The sequence below is a fragment of the Heptranchias perlo genome, chromosome 4, assembly GCF_035084215.1.
Source record: "Heptranchias perlo isolate sHepPer1 chromosome 4, sHepPer1.hap1, whole genome shotgun sequence".
Lineage (NCBI taxonomy): Eukaryota > Metazoa > Chordata > Chondrichthyes > Hexanchiformes > Hexanchidae > Heptranchias > Heptranchias perlo.
The window spans coordinates 97,920,171-97,943,155 of record NC_090328.1 but is presented as its reverse complement, the minus strand read 5'-3'; the positions used below and the strand labels follow the sequence as shown (position 1 = coordinate 97,943,155).

General features: G+C 46.1%; 1 protein-coding gene across 1 annotated transcript in view; it reads left to right on the top strand.

Moving 5' to 3' along the window:
* Positions 1-22,985, top strand: part of slc20a2 (solute carrier family 20 member 2) — a 141,703-nt gene that overhangs the window by 6,295 nt on the left and 112,423 nt on the right. The window lies entirely within an intron of this gene.

Below are 22,985 nucleotides of genomic sequence, written 5' to 3'. Positions count from 1 at the left end.
GTTCAAATCGGTCCATGGCCTCACCCCTCCCTATTTTTTTGCCTCGCCCAGATTATGTTGCAGTGGGGTGGGTTGGTGGAAAGTGTCAAGTCATGATGCTCCAGCCATCTTGAGGTGTAGTGAAGGCTTGATGGACCAGCTGGTTTTTTCCTGCTGTCAATTTTGTATGTTCATATCTCTAACTTCCTCCATAAACTCTTGTGTTCCTCCTATTCTGGCCCCTTGTTTTCCCCCCCCCCCCCACATTTCCTGCAGCTACCATTGGCTGCCATGCCTTCAGCCATCGAAACCCCACTCCTTTTAAGACCCTCCTTAAAACCTACCTCTTGATCACCTGTCCTAATGTCTCCTTTTGGCTCAGTGTCAATTTATGTCTGAATATGCTCCTGTGAAGCGCCTTGGGACGTTTTACAATGTTAAAGATGTTATATAAATAGAATTACATAGAATGTACAGCACAGAAACAGGCCATTCGGCCCAACAGGTCCATGCTGGTGTTTATGCTCCACATGAACCTCCACCAACCCTATTTCATCTAACCCTATCATCACATACAAGAACCTTTTTTTTTAAAAAAGGTGGTGGACAATTAAACAACTAACGGGAGGAGGCTCCGTGAACATCCCCAACCTCAATGATGGCAGAGCCCAGCACATGAGTGCAAAAGACAAGGCTGAAGCATTTGCAACCATCTTCAGCCAGATGTGCCGAGTGGATGATCCATCTCAGCCTCCTCCCAATATTCCCACCATCACAGAATTCAGCCAATTCACTCCATGTGATATCAAGAAACGGCTGAATGCACTGGATACAGCAAAGGCTATGGGCCCCGACAACATCCCAGCTGTAGTGCTGAAGACTTGTGCTCCAGAACTAGCCGCACCTCTAGCCAAGCTTTTCCAGTACAGCTACAACACTGGCATCTACCCAATTTAATGTGGAAAATTGCCCAGGTATGTCCTGGCCACAAAGCAAGACAAATTCAATCCAGCCAATTACCACCCCATCAGTCTACTCTCAATCATCAGCAAAATGATGGAAGGTGTCGAAGTGGCACTTACTCATCAATAACCTGCTCACTGATGCTCCGTTTGGGTTGCGCCAGGATCACTCAGCTCCAGACCTCATTACAGCCTTGGTGCAAACATTGACAAAAGAGCTGAAATCCAGAGGTGAGGTGAGAGTGATTGCCCTTAACATCAAGGCAGCATTTGACCGAGTGTGGCAGCAAGGATCCCTAGTAAAATTGAAGTCAATGGGAATCGGGGAAAACTCTCCAGTGGCTGGAGTCATACCTAGCACAAAGGAAGATGGTAGTGGTTGTTGGAGGCCAATCATCTCAGTCCCAATACATTGCTGCAGGAGTTCCTCAAGGCTGTGTCCTAGGCCCAACCATCTTCAGCTGCTTCATCAATGACCTTCCCTCCATCATAAGGTCATAAATGGGGATATTCGCTGATGATGGAACAGTGTTCAGTTCCATTCGCAACCCCTCCGATAACTAAGCAGTCCGTGCCTGCATGCAGCAAGACCTGGACAACATCCAGGCTTGGGCTGACGAGTGGCAAGTAACATTCATGCCGGGCAATGACCATCTCCAACAAGAGAGTCTAACCACCTCCCCTTGACATTCAATGGCATTACCATCGCCAAATCCCCCACCATTAACCAGAAACTTAACTGGATCAGCCACATAAATACTGTGGCTACAAGAGCAGGTCAGAGGCTGCGTATTCTGCGGCAAGTGACTCACCTGACTCCCCAAAGCCTTTCCACCATCTACAAGGCACAAGTCAGGAATGTGATGGAATACTCTTCACTTGCCTGGATGAGTGCAGCTCCAACAACACTCAGGAAGCTCGACACCATCCAGGACAAAGCAGCCTGCTTGATTGGCACCCCATCCACCACCCTAAACATTCACTCCCTTCACCACCAGCGCCCAGTGGCTGCAGTGTGCACCATCCACAGGATGCACTGCAGCAACTCGCCAAGGCTTCTTCGACAGCACCTCCCAAACCCGTGACATCTACCACCTAGAAGGACAAGAGCAGCAGGTACATGGGAACAACACCACCTGCACGTTCCCCTCCAAGTCACACACCATCCTGACTTGGAAGTATATCGCCGTTCCTTCATCGTCACTGGGTCAAAATCCTGGAACTCCCTTCCTAACAGCACTGTGGGAGAACCGTCACCACACGGACTGCAGTGGTTCAAGAAGGCAGCTCACCACCACCTTCTCATGGGCAATTAGGGATGGGCAGTAAATGCTGGCCTTGCCAGCGACGCCCACATCCCATGAATGAATTTTTTAAAAAGTATGTAAAGTGAAAATGTAATGCAGAGTTGCATTTGGGAAGCTATTCAGACTATTGGCTCAATAAGATAAATATCTTAACCCTTCTCTACATTCTCAAAACTAGGTGCCCTCTAATTTTTTTTGGCCATGTGTGGAATGAATTTGGGTTTGTGCACTGATATAAAGGCTGTGTGTGCCACTCAAAAAAAAAAAGTCACAACTTTAAATAGAACATCTTTTTTAGAAGACATTATTCAGGGTAAATAACTAACAAAACAGATGTACAAAATAATGGATAATTGTAACAATTTGACATATTGGCTGATTTGAATTGATGTAATTTATGAAATGGGTTTCTTAAATCGCACTAGGATTGAGCAGACCAGTCTCATAATATTTTATTAAAAATTATCTGATGGAACGATTTGAATCAGCTTAATGACTGCACACAATTTATTTCTGTTTGAATCGGTCAGAATATTTAAATTGAATCAAATACAAAACAGCTGTCAATAAGTCAGTGCGAATTTAGGGATAGGGAACAGTTTTCTCAAGCTCAGCGTCCCCCCCCCCCCCCCCCCACCAAACCCCTGTTGAATCCTCAGCAGGGTTTAACAAATTATTGCATTCCAATTGTACATCTTGTAGTTCTCATTAGGGCTGCCTGGCCTCTGATTTTGGGTGGGCGGGGCTGCCTGGCCTCTGATTTTGGGTGGGCGGGGCTGCCTGGCCTCTGATTTTGGGTGGGCGGGGCTGCCTGGCCTCTGATTTTGGGTGGGCGGGGCTGCCTGGCCTCTGATTTTGGGTGGGCGGGGCTGCCTGGCCTCTGATTTTGGGTGGGCGGGGCTGCCTGGCCTCTGATTTTGGGTGGGCGGGGCTGCCTGGCCTCTGATTTTGGGTGGGCGGGGCTGCATTCCAGATCATCATAACGTGCTATGTAACGTGTTTTTCCCTCATGTCTCCTGTTTCTTTTGCCAATCACCTTAATTCTGGTTACCAACCCTTCTGTCATTGGAAACAGTTTCTCCTTTATAAGAGGGCTGGAGGAGGTTACAGCCATAGACAAGGTTTGGAGGGATTTGACGAGAGGATGAGAATTTTAAAGGCAGAAGCCACCAAAATAGACAGCTGTTTTCCCCCAGTATAGAATGTGACTCAAAACTAACAGGAAGAATGTTACTTTAACTACTAAAGGCACAGAAAGGGGGGGGACATTGTCCCTCTAAATATCACAAATCGATGCATAATGAGGGGGAAATCAATCTCTGAACCTTTAAGTAACAGCACATGGAAAGAGGGAAATGAATGACCTTTAAACACCTGGTCCACTTGGCAAGTGTCTGAAGCTCCTAACAGGAACTCCAGGAAAACACAATACTGACAAATGTTAAACTCTTCTTGACAAAAGAAATCTTGATTTAGCTTTTAAAAGATAAATTGTTTACCAGGGGTTCACACAAACTTTCCGACTTAAGTTCCACCCCTCAAGCACCGCAATTGGTGCAGAACACTCTGCTCCCTTGGCCCTCTGGCCTGAGCACTCTTCCTATTGGTTCCCGGGGCAATCAGTTACCACTCACCAACATTACGCTGCCAGATGAAGTTGAGGGGCTCGGGAAGAAAAAAAAAGATGTTGAATCCGCTGCCTCCCGGGGCCGGAGCCGTGGGATTGGACGCTCAGACGCTCCCCAGCACCAGAGGCAGAGCAGCCCGCTTGGGGCTGGAGCACTGGGGACCAGGGAGGCAGAGCTGGAGAAGGGCCTGGGGTCCGGGGACTGGTCAGTGTGAGAGAGGGGCCGAGAGCACTAGTTTGGTGCGCGGACGGAATGTTTAAGTGTGTGGCCCACAACCGATGGCTGCGCACGTGCGCAGCTTGGCAGGAACGGTGGCTAAGACGCAAGACTTCTGATTGTCTAAGCCCAAGTATGAAGACTAGCATATGACGAGCTCTATAACGTAATAGAATGTCTCTATAGTCACAAAATGGTTTCCAGAATTCTAGAAATAAATCAGTTAAACAAAAATAGCTTTGGGGTAATAGTTAGATCTGTGAAAAATACTTTGGACATACAGCCCAAAAAACTAAATATTAAATCTATACTTTGAGTAAACGGTTAATGCGAGTTGTTGGATTCTGCGCATGCACTTTGGTAGGCCTGTGTAGAATTTTGCTAACTAGCACTGCAGTGCTGGCGTGACCCTGCTAGCACAGTGATCCACTTTTTAAACTAACTTTAAAAATGTAAAGTTAGTACAATGTCTGGGAATTTTTAAGCATTTTTTAAAAATTGTCTGTCGTCCATGGCTGTAACTGCAGCTGATGTGAAGTTGGAGCAGCGTGAGCACTTTGTGGAGGAGGTGTTCTCAACACCTGTTACCAAATCCACAAACTCATGCTAGTTTGGCTCTAGCTGTATTGTGCATTTTAAAGCAGCTTGTTGCACCATTTGGAGAACTTGTGTATACAAGACATCAATCTGGTCTTGTGGGAATTTGTATGTCTGCTGCAGCCAGCTTTATTCTGAACTGAAAGTTCCAACCTAATGAGTGGCTTAGAAATGGAATTGTAGCTTGCATTATTTAGGGATTGGGTTAAGGAGCAATTGCATCTTAAGTGATGTAATACACAGTGCCTATTATGTGTAAAAGACTGACACAATTTGATGTGCCAAAATTGTATGATACAGAATTTAATGTGCCTATTACTGAATGTGAAGAGTGCATTTAATTACTGTAGATACCACCTAGTTGATCTTGGACCTAGTTGATCTTGGACCTAGTTGATCTTGGACCTAGTTGATCTTGGACCTAGTTGATCTTGGACCTAGTTGATCTTGGACCTAGTTGATCTTGGACCTAGTTGATCCCTAGACTAGGCTCATAACTTTTTTTTGCTCTTTGTAATTCTTTACCTGCACCACCCCCCCCCCCCCCCCCCCCAACCAAGAAAAAACAACAAATGGCAGGCTTTAAAGAGCTCTTAATTTCAAAAGGAATTACTTTTTTTTAAAAAAGAAAAGTATTTAAATACTTGTGACTTTTTTCTGGATTCGCCCTTCTGGGCACAAGGAATGTTGTTCTGAATGTAGTAGGAGAGGGATCAACAAAACAGGAAGGGATGCGTGAAGCTTCGAGTCTTTGGAGGTGACTGACTGACTAAACTGTAGTTGTGGAGTTTGCACACCTCCTGGAGATACATTTTCTTTGCATGCGCAGATCTCAAATCTATTATTTAACGTATTATATCAGGGATGTTAGCGTCGCTGGATTATTGTCCATCTCTAGTTGCCCTGAGAAGGTGATGGTGGGCCTTCCTCTTGAACCTTTGGTAGTGGCTTGATATAACTGAGTGGCTTGCTAGGCCACTTCAAAGAGCAGTTGAGTCAACCACATTGATGTGGGACTGGTGTCACATATATGCCAGGCTGGGTAAGGATGGCAGGTTTCCTTCACTAATGTCCCTTTAGGGAACCAGTTGTGTTTTTACGAGAATCCAACAGTTTCGTGGTCAGTTTTACTGACACCAGCTTTCTCTTTCCAGATTTATATAAAATAAACTGAATTCAAATTCTCAAACCGCCATAGTGGACTCAAACTCTTGTCCTCTGGATTATTAGTTCAGCAACATAACCACTACACTGCTGTACCCTTTTAATTCATTTTAAAGTAAATGGCACCTGGAAAAGCAAAAACTGTAACTGAACTGTTCTTTCAGCAGTTGAGTGGGATGAGGGTAGTCTTGGTCACTCCGGAGATGTGGAATGTTTTTCACTTCATCCAATCCCAAATCCACTGTTGTCTCAATGGCTTGCCTGGTTGACATCTAAACACAGAGAGGGATAGAACCTGGGACCTTTTGTGGTCTGTATAATTTGGTGACTCTCTGGATAGACTGGAGCATGAGATGAACCTCCTAAATTGACTTGATTATGTTGCTGTCCCGTAATATAGATTACCCCATCCTAATACCCTTATTCCTGATGTGTAGTACAGAGCTGCTTTTGGAAAAGACTTTTTTTTAAAAGCATGTAATTAATGCACTTGTTGCCTTTTTTTGGGGTGGGGGGAGAACCTGTTCTTGTGTGGCAAGATGGCCCCGTTGGGTGGGTGGAGGGAAAGTGGTGGCCAAAAAAACTTGAGCCTGTGACCTTTTTTGCTGCTTGTATTCCAGAGCCTCAAATAGAACGGGGTATTCAGTAGATGGCTCTTTGTCGAACAAAATGATTGGAAGCTAAAATTGGATGACTTTCCAAGAAATGGATAGAAGAAAAAGGGGGTGAAAGGAGGAGAGTCAATATAGGAACAGGAGTAGGCCATTCAGCCTCTTGAGTCTGCTCTGCCATTCATTTACATCATTGGCTCATCCATACCTCAACTGCATTTACCCACCTTTTGATCCACGTCCCTTGATACCCTTACCCAACAATAATCTATCAATCTTAGTCTTGAAAGTTTCAATCAACCCAGTATCCACAGCCTTTTTGGGGAGTGAGTTCCAGATTTCCACTACCTTTTTGTGTGGAGAAAGTGCTTCCTGATTTCACTCCTAAATGGCCTAGCTCTAATTTTAAAATTGTCCTCCTTTGTTCCAGAATCTCCCCCAACCCCCCGCAACCAGAGGAAATAGTTTAGCTGTATCCACCCTATCAAATGTCTTTATCATTTTAAAGGCCAAAATCCGATCAAAGTGACTAAATTTAATTGTATTGTCCAGTGCCGTACTGAGGGAGTGCTGTCGTAGTTGTATTCTGCAGTAAAAGAAATTGGAAACTTTGTGATGCTCAGGTTCTGGTGGGTCTTGTCAATTAGCATGGTTGGTGGGACTAATTGTTGCTCGAAGGGAGTAATTTGAAATTGTGTTGATACTTGGTAATGTTGTAAAGTGCTTTAGGATATCCTGAGGTTATGAAAGGTGCTATATAAATGAAGTTTTTTTTTCTCTTCTCTCATCCCACCACCCAATGGATAACAGCGACAGTGTACCCCATTACTGGTATAGGGAGTGTTGGGACAGTTAGGTTGGTTGTGTCCAGCCACAGCCGACATCATGGGGTGTTTTTTTTTAAGTTGGCTCCCTGGATTCAGGATAGCCTCACAGTAATGCATGGAAGCAGAATTGTGCATTTGCTTTGATTCCTTGCTGGTGCAGTGAGGTTGCATTCGTGTTAAACTGGAAACGGTGCCCTGTCCTGGTTCCGGCTGATTGTAAGTTTTAGCAATAGAGTTTCTTCTCTTAATATAGTCCCTGGTGATTTAAAAATCCAGACGTGCAAGTACGTCAAATGGATTAGTGTGGTATCTCCTGTTGCCTGGAGATTAGTGACTTGAGATGACAAAGTGGATTCTAATATTTAGCCAATTCGATTCACCCCGTGATATCAAGAAACGGCTGAGCGCACTGGATACAACAAAGGCTATGGGTCCCGAAATATCCTGGCTGCAGTGCTGAAGACTTGTGCTCCAGAACTAGCCATGCCTCTAGCCAAACTGTTCCAGGTATGTACTGTCCAGAGAGCAGGACAAATCCAATCTGGCCAATTACCGCCCCATCAGTCTACTGTCAGTCATCAGCAATGTGATGGAAGGTGGTGTTGACAGTGCTATCAAGTGGCACTTAATCACCAATAACCTGCTCACCGATGCTCAGTTTGGGTTCTGGCAGGACCACTCTGCTCCAGACCTCATTACAGCCTTGATCCAAACATGGACAATAGAGCTGGATTGCAGAAGTGAGGTGAGAGTGACTGCCCATGCCATCAAGGCAGCATTTGACTGAATGGCACCAAGGAGCCCTAGTAAAATTGAAGTCAATGGGAATCGGGGGGAAAACTCTCCAGTGGCTGGAGTCATACCTAGCACAAAGGAAGATGGTAGTGGTTGTTGGAGGCCAATCATCTGAGCCCCAGGACATTGCTGCAGGAGTTCCTCAGGGCAGTGTCCTAGGCCGAACCATCTTCAGCTGCTTCATCAATGACCTTCCCTCCATCATAAGATCAGAAATGGGGATGTTTGCTGATGATTGCAGTGTTCCGTTCCATTTGCAACCCCTCAGATAATGCAGCAGTCTGTGCCCGCATGCAGCAAGACCTGGACAACACGCAGGCTTGGGCTGATAAGTGGCAAATAACATTCATGTCAGGCAATGACCATCTCCAACAAGAGAGTCTAACCACCTCCCCTTGACATTCAATGGCAATACCATCACTGAATCCCCCACCATCAACATCCTGGGGGTCACCATTAACCAGAAACTTAACTGAACCAGCCTCATAAATACTGTGGCTACAAGAGCAGGGCAGAGGCTGGGTATTCTGCAGCAAGTGACTCACCTCCTGACTCCCCAAAGCCTTTCCACCATCTACAAGGCACAAGTCAAGAGTGTGATGGAATACTCTCCACTTGCCTGGATGAGTGCAGCTCCAACAACACTCAGGAAGCTCGACACCATCCAGGACAAAGCTGCCCGATTGATTGGCACCCCATCCACCACCCTAAACATTCACTTGCGTCACCACCAGCACACCATGGTTGCAGTGTGTACCATCCACAGGATGCACTGCAGCAACTCGCCAAGGCCTCTTCGACAGCACCTCCCAAACTCTCGACCTCTACCACCTAGAAGGACAAGGGCAGCAGGCACATGGGAACAATACCACCTGCACGTTCCCCTCCAAGTCACACACCATCCCGACTCAGAAATATATCGCCGTTCCTTCATCGTCGCTGGTTCAAAATCCTGGAACTTCCTTCCTAACAGCACTTTGGGAGAACCTTCACCACGTGGACTGCAGCGGTTCAAGAAGGCGGCTCACCACCACCTTCTGAAGGGCAATTAGGGATGGGCAATAAATGCTGGCCTTGCCGCCGACGCCCACATCCCACAAGCCAATTTTTTAAAAAAAAGTCCTCTAAAGTGGCCTAGTAAGCCACGTGGTTATAAAAGATTGTGAGAAATATTGGATGGATCTATTGGCAATAGTCCAAGCATCTGGATCAGGACTCTATTCTGACCCTGCAAAGTCCTTCTTGCCAATATATAGGAACTGGTGCCCAAGTTGGAAGAGCTGATCTTGCAATAGCCTGAAGCCTTGCCTTGTTTTATGCCGTCCTATCTATCAAGTAAAATTCATCACCATCCTTGGATACGTACTATTCCACTGACCGGAGATGGGACACGTTGCATACAGTTGGGTGAGCAAGGCCCTGGGAGTTCTCAACATAGGCTCCAGACCCCATGAAGCCTCATTTCAGGTCAAACAATGAAACTGACTACCACCTACTACTTCCTTTCCCCACCCCTTCTAATGAATCAATACTCTTCCATGTTGAACATCACTTGGAGGCAGCACTGAGGGTAGCAAGGACACTGAATGTACTCTGGGTGGGGGAATCTTCAATGTGCACCACCAAGAATTATTCAGAAATACCGCTACTGACCGAGCAGGCCAAGTCCTGAAGGAATAATCTACTTGACCTTGTCCTTGCCCACCCACTCGTCCCAGACATATCTGTTCATAATGGCATTGACTGGACCAAACACTGCACAGTCCTCATGAAGATGATGATCTCTCTACAGTGAGGACGCCCTCCACTGTCATGTGGAGCTGCTGCCATTGTAAGTGAGACAGTCCAAAAATAGATCTAGTAGCCCAAAATTGGGCAACTGCAAGGCACTGTCTGGGAAATTTGGTTCGCTTCATGTGACATTAAGAGGTAGCTGTGTGCACTGGATATGGTGAAGGCTATGGTCCCTGATAATTTCCCGGCTGTAGTGCTGAAGACCTGTGTACCAGAGCTAGCTGCTTCCCTAACCAAGCCGTTCCAATGGGGCTATGCTATTGACATATACCCAACAATGTGGCAAACTGCTCAGGGATGTCCTACCCACAAAAAAAGATAAATCTAACCCAGCCAATTACTGCTCTCCGTTTCCACCCATTATCAGCAGAGTGATCTAAGAAGTTGTCAATAGTGCCATCAGGTGATGCCTGCTCACCAGTAACCTGCTCACCAACACTCAAGTTGGGTTCTGTCAAGACTACTTGGCTCCAGATCTTTTCACAGCCTTGAAACAAACATGAATGCCAGAGGTGAGGTGAAGGTAACGGCCCTTGACATCAAGTCAATATTTGAGTGTGGCACCAAGGAGCACCAACAAAACCTGAGGTCAATGGAATGTCAAGGAAAACTTAGAGGCCAGAGTCATACTCAACACCTGGGAAGATTGGCAAACAAACATGACAATTACCACAGCCCCAGGGCATTGCTACAGGGTGGCATCCGGTGTCCTTGGCCCACTCATCTGCTTTATCAGTGACCTTTTTCTCTTTCCTCCCCCCCCCCCCCCCCCCCCCCCCCCCCCCCCCCCCGGCCCCTGACTTGAGGACAAGGGAGGGGCTGTTCACTGACTATTTTACGACTTCATTTCGAGGATTTCATTTCCACATCGTTCACCTGAGGAAGGAGGTAGCCTCCGAAAGCTTGTGAATTTAAAATAAAATTGCTGGACTATAACTTGGTGTTGTAAAATTGTTTACAATTGTCAACCCCAGTCCATCACCGGCATCGCCACATCATATTTTACAGCGTTCAGCTCTATTCAAAACTGCTGCAATAATGAATCGGCTGATGTTAGGCTGTAGCGGGACCTGGATAATATCCAGGCAAGGGCTGACGAGTAGCAGGGAGCATTCAGGCCTTGGAAGTGCCAGGCAATGACCATCTCCAGGAAAAGGCCCAACTACTTCCCCCTGACCTTCAGAGGCTCCATCATTGCTGAGTTTTCTCATTTTTATTTTTCCCTGCCCCCACCATCAACATCCTAGGTTTGGGGGGGTGGGGTCACCATTGACCAGAAACTAAACTGGACCTGCCATAGCAACACTGGCTACAAGGGTAGGTCAGAGGCTGGGTACTCTGCAACGAGTGGCTCACCTCCTCCTTACTTTCACTCTGCCTCTAATTAGAGGAATTGAGTACAAAAGCAAGGAAGTTATGATCGTTTTTATAAAACACTGGTTTGGCCACAATTGGAGTATTGTGTCCAATTCTGGGCACCACACTTTAGAAAGGATGTGAAGGCCTTCGAGAGGGTGCAGAAAAGATTTATTAGAATGGCTCCACGGATGAGGGACTTCAGTTAAGTGGATAGACTGGAGAAGCTGGGGTTGCTCTCCTTTTAGAGCAGAGAAGGTTGAGATTTGATTGAGCACCTCTATCATGAGGGATCTAGACAGTAGATAGAGAAGCTGTTCCCGTTGACAGAAGGGTTGAGAACCAGAGAACACCGATTTAAGGTAATTGGCAAAAGAAGCAAAGGCGACATGAGGAAATACATTTTTACGCAGTGTGGTTATGATCTGGAATGCACTGCTCGAAAGGATGTTGGAGGCAGATTCAATTGTGGCTTTCAAAGGGGGATTGGATAAATTCTTGAAAGAAATTTGCAGGGCTACAGAGAAAGGGTGGGGGGAATGGGACTAGCTGGATTGCTCTACAGGCTGAATGGTTACAGCGCAGGAGACCATTCTATGATTTCCACTGTCGACAAGGCTCAAGTTAGGAGTATGATGAATATTCACCACTCACCTGGATGGGTGTAGCTGCAACAATACTCAAGAAGCTCAACACCATCCAGGCAAAGCAGTTTGCTTAATCAGATCCCTGCCACTAAACTCATCATCCACCATCAGCGCATTGGCTGTCATAGGCAACCTCTACAGGATGCATGTCAGCAACTCGGCAAGTTTACTTTGACAGCACCTCCCAGCCTTGTGATCCACCAATGAGAATGGCAAGAGCAGCAATATCTTAGGAGCATCATCACCTTCGAGTTCTCTCTTGAACATGGACATATATTGCAGCTCCTTCATCATTGGAGGTCAGTCTCTTGGAATTATCTAGCACCATTGTGGAAGCACCATGACTTCAGTAGTTGAAGGCCCACTACCACCACCACCTTGGGGCAACTAGGGATGAGCCTTGCCAGTATTGCCCACACTTTGAGAACAAATATTCTATATAATGGAAAAAGTATGATGGCTATTAAGACATTGCTTTTCGTGTCTTCACACTTCCCTTGGACAACAGTGTAAAGTAGTGGAAGGATTCATAAGCTGATTAACGGTCTGACAGGCCGCGCCATGAACGCTCCTTCCATGGCCATAACCCATCTTTACACCAGCCAGTAGTCCACACGGCAGGAGGGTTTTATGGGCTACCACAGCCCATATGACGTAGGGGGTGGAGACAGGACATCCACAAGTATTCCACTCAATGTCAACCCAAATTTGAGCCTAAGCTCGTCTCCCCTTGCCAGGACTGTCTGGAGTGGGGTTTGAATCCTGTACCTTCTGACCTCTGAGGCAGGACTGCTACCTCTAAACCAAAAGCTCGCTCCATAATTGTTGAATGCAGTTACAGAACATCTTTCTTGCTTGGGTGTTTCTGGGAATTAAACTAGTACAATGCTGCAACATATTTGTAGCTTTGAGCTTTTATTAATGTGGCCTGATTATTCTACTAATAAGTGTCATGGAAACATTGTGCAGTAGAACTAGAATGGGTTTTGCATTGGGATAGTATTATTGCCTCTTAACTGACCTGTAATGCAACAGAGTTTATTGGTTTTCCAGAAAAATGGACCTTGAAGAATGATGACCAACAGCATGGGGTTTTCTGAGAGGATTTTTTTTTTGATCTTTGCACCAAAGACTTTTGCACTGTGCCAAAGGCAGGTGGGTTCTTGTTCTAGTACAGTGGCAAGACTGCATTTATTGCACGTCCCTAGTTGCCCTCAGAAGGTGCTGAGTTCCTAAACTATTTCAAAGGACACTGAGTCAACCGTGTAGTGTGGGCCTGGAGTTCCAGGGAGGAGTAGCAGGTTCCCTTCCCTGAAGGGTATTGGTGAACTAGTTGGGTTTTCACAACTGTCCATAAGCTTTCATGGAAACTTTTTCTGGTATTAGTCCATAATTTCCAGCATTCAATTCTACAACTTTTTTGCATTGTGGGATTTGAACTTGCAATCACGAGGTTGCTAGTCCAGTATTGTAACACGGGGCTACTGTTCCATACGCAGCACACCATGATCTTCCCACAATGTTCAATGAAATGAAGTCATGGGGAGTGTAATTTAAATCCAGTTCAGTTGTCTTGCCCTGTTAATACTCGCTGCTCAACTTTCCTGCATTCTTTTTAAGATAACATATATAAATGAAGGTTCTTTCTTCTTTACATAACTCCTTTCACAACCTCAGGATGTCTCAAAGCGCATTACACTTCAAAAAAAAGTACTTCACTGTTGTAACATAGGAAAAGCAACAGCCAATTTGCACACAGCAAGATCCCACAAACAGCACTGAAATGACTGGATCACCTGCTTTAGTAATGTCGGTTAAGGGATAAATATTGGCCAGGTCACCATGATGAATTCCCCTGCTCTTCAAATAGTGCCGTGGAATCTTTTACGTCCACCTGAGAGGACAGATGGGGCCTTGGTTTGACATCCCATCCAAGAAACAGCACCTCCGACAGTGCAGCACTCCCTCACTACGGCATTGAAGTGTCAGCGTAGATTATGTGATCGAGTCTCGAGTGGGGCTTGAACCTACGGCCTTCTGACTCAGACGAGTGCTATCACTGAGCCAAGGCTGACACCTAGTGTTGGAAGGCAGTAAAGTTCTGATTGAGCCCTTCAGCTTTGTTCATTGACGTGCTGGCTGCTTTGGATTGTCCTGTGCACCTTGGTTGTTATGGAATTCTATAAAAGAAGGAAATGCAGTTGGGACATAAGAGAATGTGTCTTGGGGATTTAACATCCATAGGTCTGGAGAATGTGTCTCCATTCTTGCAGAATCTGGGGTCATCATTTAAAGTCCCTACCTGAGAGGGCAGGCAGGGCCTCTGTTTAATGTCTCATCCGAAAGACGCCACCTACGACAGTGCCACACCGGCATGTCCGCCTAGAATATGTGCTCAAGTCTCGAGTGGGTTTTAAGCCCCACTCCAGTGACTCCCAAGGTTGAGTGCTACCTCCTGAGCCAAGGCTAGGACTTCAGTTGAAAGTTCTGTTTTTTTACCTTGGCTAACATTTTCAAAGAAGCAGACTTTTCAGATGAGTCCCTCCTTAGAGCTAGAATGTGATGTCAGACTTTCTCCACCTATAATAAATGACTCATAGCTGCAAGGCCTTATCTGCGAATATTAAAATGTGTAATCCTTTTTTTCCCCTAATTCTCTGAACAGACTTTAATTGTTTTGTAAAGCTTGATCTTGATGTGCTCACTTGTGTCTCGCTGTGTCTCTGGCACTCGCTCTGTCTTTTTATCCCAACAACAATAACTTGCATTTATATGGCACCTTTTTTTTATGTAGTAAAATATCCCAAGGTGCTTCACAGGAGGGTTATCAAAAACAATTTCACACCAAGCCGCATAAGATATTAGGACTGATCATCAAATGCTACAGAGGTGGGTTTTAAGGAGCGTCTTAAAGGTAGAGAGAGAGAGATTTAGGGAGGAAATTCCAGAGCTTAGGGCCTAGGCCATTGAAGCCATGGACAGCAATGGCGGAACGATTAAAATTGGGGATGCGCAAGAGGCCAGAATTGGGAGGAGTGCAGAGATCTGAGGGTTGTAGGGATGGGAGGCGGTTAGTGATGGGGAGGAGCGAGGCCATGGAGCGATGTGAAAACCAGGATAAGAATTTTAAAATCGAGGCGTTTGCTCCCAGACAGACAATGAGTAAGCGAGGACAGGGGGTGATGAGTGAATGCAACTTGGTGCGAGTTAGGATATGGGCAGCAGGGTTTTGGATGAGCTCAAGTTTATGGAAGGTGCAAGGTGGGAGGCCGGCCAGGACCGCACTGGAATAGTCAAGTCTAGACATAACGCAGGCATGGATGAGGATTTCAGCAGCAGAAGAGCTTGAGGCATGGCGGAGACGAGCGATATTATGGAGGTGGAAGTAGGCGTTCTTAGTGATGGCGTGGATATGGGATTGGAAGCTTTGCTCAGGGTCAAATAGGACACCAAATTTGAGAATGGTCTGTTTCAGCCTCGGACAGTGGCCGGGAGAGGGATGGAATCTGTGGCTAGGCAACGGAGTTTGTTTTCGGTCCCTGCTACAATGACTTCTGTCTTCATATTTAATTGGAGGAAATGTCTGCTCATCCAATACTGGTCATGCTGCTTGTCCAACATCCAATCAGAGGCAGTGGAGGGGTCGAGAGGTGGTGGCGAGGTAGAGCTGGGCATAATCAGTGTACACGTGGAAACTGATGTTGAGTTTTGCCGAGGGGCAGCATGCAGGTAAGAAATTGGAGGTGGCCAGGATAGAGCTCGCTCACGCTGCCTGTCTGTCGCTTGCTCGCACAGTCTTCCGATGTATGGCGCTCCATCTGTTGGTTTAACCTAAACTGACACCACAGGAAAATCCTACTCAAATTTGCTAACTTTTATGGAGCAAGTTCTTGTAGGTATCGCACCATTTGAGGCCATTCGGCCCATCATGCCTGTGGCGGCTCTTTGAAAGACCTATCCAATTAGTCCAATTCCACTGCTCTTTCCCTTTAGTCCTTTTTTTTCCTTCAAGTATTTATCCAGTTCCCTTTTTGAAAGTTACTGTTGAATCTGCTTCCATCACCCTTTCAGGCAATGCTTTCCAGATCATAACAACTCGTTGTGTTTTTTTAAAAAAAATTTCTTCAAATCGCCTCTGGCTCTTTTGTTGATCACCTTAAATCTCTATCCTCTGGCCACTGACCCCACTGCCACTGGAAACAGTTTCTCCTTATTTACTATCAAATCTCCCCTTATTCTTCTCTGTTCGGAGGAGAATAACCCCAGCTTCTCCAGTCTCCACATAACTGAAGTCCCTCATCCCTGGTACCATTCTAGTAAATCTCTTTTCTGCACCCTCTCCTAAGGCCTTCACATCTTTCCTAAAGTGTGCTGCCCAGAATTGAACACAATACACCAACTGAGGCTTAACCAGTGTTTTATAAAGGTTTAGCATAACTTTCTTGCTTTTGTACTCTCTGCCTCTTAATAAAGCCAAGGATTCCATATGCTTAAACAGTCTTCTCAACTTGTCCTGCCACCTTCAAACATTTGTGTATGTGCACTCCCCAGGTCTCTGTTCCTGCACCCCCTTTAAAATTGTACCATTTTAGTTTATATTGTCTCCTCATTCTTCCTACCAAAATGATCACTTCACACTTCTCCGCGTTAAATTTCACTTGCCATGTGTCTGCCCATTTCACCAGTCTGTCTATGCCCTCCTGAAGTCTGTTACTATCCTCCACATTGTTTACTACATTTCAGGGTTTCGTGTCATCCACAAGCTTTGAAATTATACCTTCTATACCCAAGTCCAGGTCATTAATATATATCAAAAAGAGCAAAGTTCCTAATACTGACCCCTGGGAAGCCCCACTGTATACTTCCCTCCAGTCTGAAAAACAATTGTTCACCACTACTCTCTGCTTTCTGTCCCTTAGCCAATTTTGTACCCATGCTACCACTGTCCCTTTAATCGCATGGGCTTTAATTTTGCTAACAAGTCTATTTTGTGGTACTTTATCAAATGCCTTTTGAAAGTCCATATACACATCAACCGCACTACCCTCATCAACCTTCTCCGTTACTTCATCAAAAGAACTCAAATCAAATTAGTCAAACACTATATATTTTCCTTTTAACAAATCCGTGCTGACTTTCATACGAACATGAATTAAGAGCAGGAGTAAGCTATTCGCCCTCTGGAGCTTGCTCTGCCATTTGATAAGATCATGGCTGAACTGATTAATCTCAACCCTACTTTCCCGTCTACCTACTATAATCTTTGACTCCCTTGTTAATCAGGAATCTACCTAACTCAGCCTTAAAAATATTCAATGACCCTGTGGGTAAGGGAGTTCCACAGACTCATGACCCTCAGAAAAAAATTCTCCATCTCCGTCTTAAATGGGAGACCCCTTATTTTTAAACTGTGGCCCCTAGTTCTAGTCTGTGACAAGGGGATTTATTAGCCCATACTTTTCCCACTGCCAATTAATTTTTTTTTTTTATTCGTTCATGGGATGTGGGCGTCACTGGCGAGCCGGCATTTATTGCCCATCCCTAATTGCCCTTGAGAAGGTGGTGGTGAGCCACCGCCTTGAACCGCTGCAGTCCGTGTGGTGAAGGTTCTCCCACAGTGCTGTTAGGAAGGGAGTTCCAGGATTTTGACCCAGCGACGATGAAGGAACGGCGATATATTTCCAAGTTGGGATGGTGTGTGACCTGGAGGGGAACGTGCAGGCGGTGGTGTTCCCATGTACCTGCTGCTCTTGTCCTTCTAGGTGGTAGAGGTCGCGGGTTTGGGAGGTGCTGTCGAAGAAGCCTTGGCGAGTTGCTGCAGTGCATCCTGTGGATGGTACAGACTGCAGGCACTGCGCCGGTGGTGAAGGGAGTGAATGTTTAGGGTGGTGGATGGGGTGCCAATCAAGCGGGCTGCTTTATCTTGGATGGTGTCGAGCTTCTTGAGTGTTGTTGGAGCTGCACTCATCCAGGCAAGTGGAGAGTATTCCATCACACTCCTGACTTATGCCTTGTAGATGGTGGAAAGGCTTTGGGGAGTCGGGAGGTGAGTCACTCGCCGCAGAATACCCAGCCTCTGACCTGCTCTTGTAGCCACAGTATTTATATGGCTGGTCCAGTTAAGTTTCTGGTCAATGGTGACCCCCAGGATGATGATGGTCGGGGATTTGGCGATGGTAATGCTGTTGAATGTCATGGGGAGGTGGTTAGACACTCTCGTTGGAGATGGTCATTGCCTGGCACTTGTCTGGTGCGAATGTTACTTGCCACTTATCAGCCCAAGCCTGGATGTTGTCCAGGTCTTGCTGCATGCAGGCTCAGAGTGCTTCATTATTTGAGGGGTTGCAAATGGAACTGAACACTGCAATCATCAGCGAACATCCCCATTTCTGACCTTATGATGGAGGGAAGGTCACTGATGAAGCAGCTAATGATGGATTGGCCTAGGACACTGCCCTGAGGAACTCCTGCAGCAATGTCCTGGGGTTGAGATGATTGGCCTCCAACAACTACTACCATCTTCCTTTGTGCTAGGTATGACTCCAGCCACTGGAGAGTTTTTCCCCCTGATTCCCATTGACTTCAATTTTACTAGGGCTCCTTTGTGCCACACTTGGTCAAATGCTGCCTTGATGTCAAGGGCAGTCACTCTCTCCTCACCTCTGGAATTCAACTCTTTTGTCCATGTTTGGACCAAGGCTGTAATGAGGTCTGGAGCTGAGTGGTCCTGGTGGAACCCAAACAGGTTATTGGTGAGTAAGTGCCGCTTGATCGCACTGTCGACGACTTCCATCACTTTGCTGATGATTGAGTGTAGACTGATGGGGCGGTAATTGGCCGGATTGGATTTGTCCTGCTTTTTGTGGACAGGACATACCTGGGCAATTTTCCACATTGTTGGGTAGATGCCAGTGTTGCAGCTGTGCTGGAACAGTTTGGCTAGAGGTGCGGCTAGTTCTGGAGCACAAGTCTTCAGCACTACAGCCGGGATGTTGTCGGGGCCCATAGCCTTTGCTGTATCCAGTGCACTCAGCCATTTCTTGATATCACGTGGAGTGAATCGAATTGGCTGAAGACTGGCTTCTGTGATGGTGGGGATATTGGGAGGAGGCCGAGATGGATCATCCACTTGGCACTTCTGGCTGAAGATGGTTGCAAATGCTTCAGCCTTGTCTTTTGCACTCACAAGGATGGGGATGTTTGCAGATCCATCCATCCATCCATCCATCCATCCATCCTGTCCCAGATTATTGTCTCAAAGTTTCCCTACCACTGATGTTAGACTGACTGGACTGTAATTGCTGGGTTTATCCCTCCTTTTTTGAACAGGGGTGTGACATTTGCAATCTTCCTGTCCTTCGGCACCACCCCCATATCTAAGGAGGATTGGAAGATTGTGGCCAGAGCCTCCACAATTTCCACCTGTACTTCCCTCAGTAACCTAAGGTGCATCCCACCTGGACCAGGTGACTTTTGAGTACTACCAATCTTTTAAGTACCTCCTTATCTGTTTTTATCCTACCCAGTATTACTACTACCACCTCCTTTACTGCTCAAATGGCAGCATCCTCTTCTCTAGTGAAGATGGATACGAAATATTCATTTAGTGCCTCAGCCATTCCCTCTGCCTCCAAGATTTTTTTTGTCCCACACTTCCTTTGACCAACCTTTTTTTACTATTTACATGTTTAGAAAAGACTTTTGAGTTCCCTTTTATGTTAGCTGCTAATCTATTCTCATACTCTCCCTTTGCCCCTGTACTGGAAAGGTTCTCCAATTTGCAATGAGCACTGTTTGGTTTGTCTGAACTATTCTACAATGTCTTTGCTTCCACTGCACATCTATGAATATGATAGAGTGCCATTTGGGTTATGGCAGTGGTGACTGGCTTGGGTATTTGGGCCTTGATCCCTTCACCATTGCCTTTCTCCGGACACTGAGCCAATGGACACATTTGTTCAGTATTGAGCTTTGCATGGAGTCGACGAATATTCTGTTGTGTGATGGACAGAATAAGTGCTTCACCACTTAAAAGGGAAGCTTTAGACAAGTGTAGGCTATTCAGCCCCTTGAGCCTATTCCATGATTGTAAACTGTTCTAGAGCTTTCTATATTTTACCTCCTGAAAACATTTGACCAAAAAGAGGTACAATATACAAAAAATGACAGTCTGACAGGAACAAAACCTATTGATCCATCCATCCTGTCCCGCACGTTTGTTATGCCTTGTGCAACAACTTGCATTTATATAGCGCCTTTTAACGTAGTAAAATGTCCCACAGTGCTTCACAGGTGCATTATTAAACAAAATTTGACACTGAGCCACATAAGGAGATATTAGGACAAGTGACCAAAAGCTTGGTCAGAGATAGGTTTTAAGGAGCATCTTAAAGGAGGGGGGTGGAGAGGTTTAGGGAGGGAATTCCAGAGCTTAGGGCCTTGGCAGCTGAAGACACTCGCTCCAATGGTGGAGCGATTTAAAATCGGGGATGCACAAGAGGCAAGAATTGGAGGAGCGCAGAGATCCTGGAGGGTTGTAGGGCTGGAGGAGGTTAGAGCTAGGGAGGGGTGAGGCCATGGAGGAATTTGAAAACCAGGTTGAGAATTTTACAATCCGAGTATTCCCAGACCAGGAGCAAATGTAGGTCAGCAAGCACTGGTGATGGGAGAAGGGGACTTGGTGCATGTTAGGATATGGGCAGCAGAGTTTTGGATGAGCTCCAGTTTATGGAGAGTGTGAGGCCAGCCAGGAGAGCATCGGAATAGCAGAGTCTAGAGGTAACAAAGGTATGGATGAGGGTTTCAGCAGTAGATGAGCTGAGAAGGGCAATGTTGGGGAAATGGAAGTTGTGATGGAACGGATAGGTGGTCAAAAGCTTATTTCGGGGTCAAATAGGAAGCAAAGGTTGCGCAAGGTCTGGTTCAGCCTTCAACAGGGAGAGGGATGGAGTCGGTGGCTCGAGAGTGGAGTTTGCGGCAGGGACCAAAGACAATGGCTTCGATCTTCCCAATATTTAGTTGGAGGAAATTTTTGCTTATCCAGTATTGGATGTCGGACAAGCAGTGTGACAAATGAGACAGTGGAGGGGTCGAGAGATGGTGGTGAGGTAGAGTTGGGTGTTGTCAGTGTACATGTGGAACCTGACATGTTTTCGGATGATGTCATTGAGGGGCAGCATGTAGATGAGAAATAGATCCTAACCATTTGCTGTGTTTTTTTTTTAAAAAAGTGTTTCCTCATGTCACCTTTTTTGGTTCTTTTGCCAATCACCTTAAATCTGTCCTCTCATCATTGACCCTTCTGCCAATGGGAACAGTTTCTCTCTATCTACTCTGACTAGACCCTTCATGATTTTAAATACCTCTATCAAATCTCCTTGCAACCTTCTCTGTTCCAAGGAGAACAACCCCAGCTTCTCCGGTCTATCCACGTAACTAAAATCCTCAATCCCATGGAATCATTCTAGTAAATCTCTTCTGCACCCTCTCTAAGGCCTTCACAGCTTTCCTGAAGTGCGGTGCCCAGAACTGGACACAATACTCCATTTGTGGTTGAACCAGTGTTTTATAAAGGTTCATCATGACTGCCATACTTTTGTACTCTCTGCCTCTAAAGTCCAGGATCCTGTGGGTTTTTTTTAACCACTTTCTCAACCTGCCCTGCCACCTTCAATGATTTGTGCACATATACCCCCGATCTCTGTTCCTGTACCCCTTTTAGAGTAGTGCCCTCTAGTTTATATTACCTCGCCTCGTTCTTCCTACTGAAATGATCACTTCGCATTTTGCGTTAAATTTCATCTACCAGGTGTCCGCCCATGCCACCAGCCTGTCTGTATCCTCTTGAAGTCTATCACTATCCTCCTCACTGTTTACTACCCTTCCAAGTTATGTGATTGGGTGTTCATTTGCAAGGACAGAGGGGTCAAGAGTGTCTTTTTTGAGGGGGTGATGACAGCAGATTTGAAGGGGAGGGGGTCAGTACCTGAGGAGAGGGAACCATTAACAATATCAGCTAACATGGGGGCCAGGAAGGGAAGTTGGGTGGTCAGCAGTTTGGTGGGAATAGGGTCGAGGGAGCAGGAGGTGGATCTCATGGACAAGATGAGCTCAGAGCGCATGAAGAGAGATAGAGTTCAGGGCTAGGGCGGGGGGAACCTTGGGGGAAGTTTGACTTGGTGGGCTAGGGGAAGGGAGGGAAGCGGCAGAGGCAGCTGAATGGCCGCAATCTTAGTGACAATGAAGTCCATGAGCTCCTCACACTTTTCGTTGGAGGTGAGGGTGGAGGGGGCAGGGGAGAGTGTGGTTTAAGAAGACAGTTTGTAATGGAGAGAAGCTGAGGATTATATTTGCATTCTAGGATGATCCTGGACTAGTGAGCAGTTTTGTGATCCAGCCAGATCTGGCAATGAATGGCTAAACCAGTTCTCTGCCATAAACTGTCAAGATGTGGAGATGCCGGTGATGGACTGGGGTTGACAATTGTAAACAATTTTACAACACCAAGTTATAGTCCAGCAATTTTATTTTAAATTCACAAGCTTTCGGAGGCTTCCTCCTTCCTCATTTACCTGAGGAAGGAGGAAGCCTCCGAAAGCTTGTGAATTTAAAATAAAATTGCTGGACTATAACTTGGTGTTGTAAAATTGTTTACAATAAACTGTCAAGCCTGCATGACTTGGACTTAAGGGAGTGGAGATGAGGGCCGTACCAGGGTAAGAGTGTGTAATGGGGACAAGGGCATCAAAGGTGGAGGTGAAGGTGTGATTTCTGCAACTACCAATCTGCTCGGTCATAGAAATTTACGGTTAGGAGGAGGCCATTTGGCCCATTGTGTCTGCTGGCCAAAAAAGAGCTATCCAGCCTAATCCCACTTTCCAGCACTTGGTCTGTATTCATGTAGGTTACGGCACTTCAAGTGCACATCCAAGTACTTTTTAAAAATGTAATGAGGGTTTCTGCCTCTACCACCCTTTCAGACAGTGAATTCCAGACCCTCACCACCCCCTGGGTGAAAAAATTTCTCCAACTCCCCCCTAATCCTTCTAATTACTTTGTCTGTGCCCCCTGGTTATTGACCTCTCTGCTAAGGGAAATAGGTC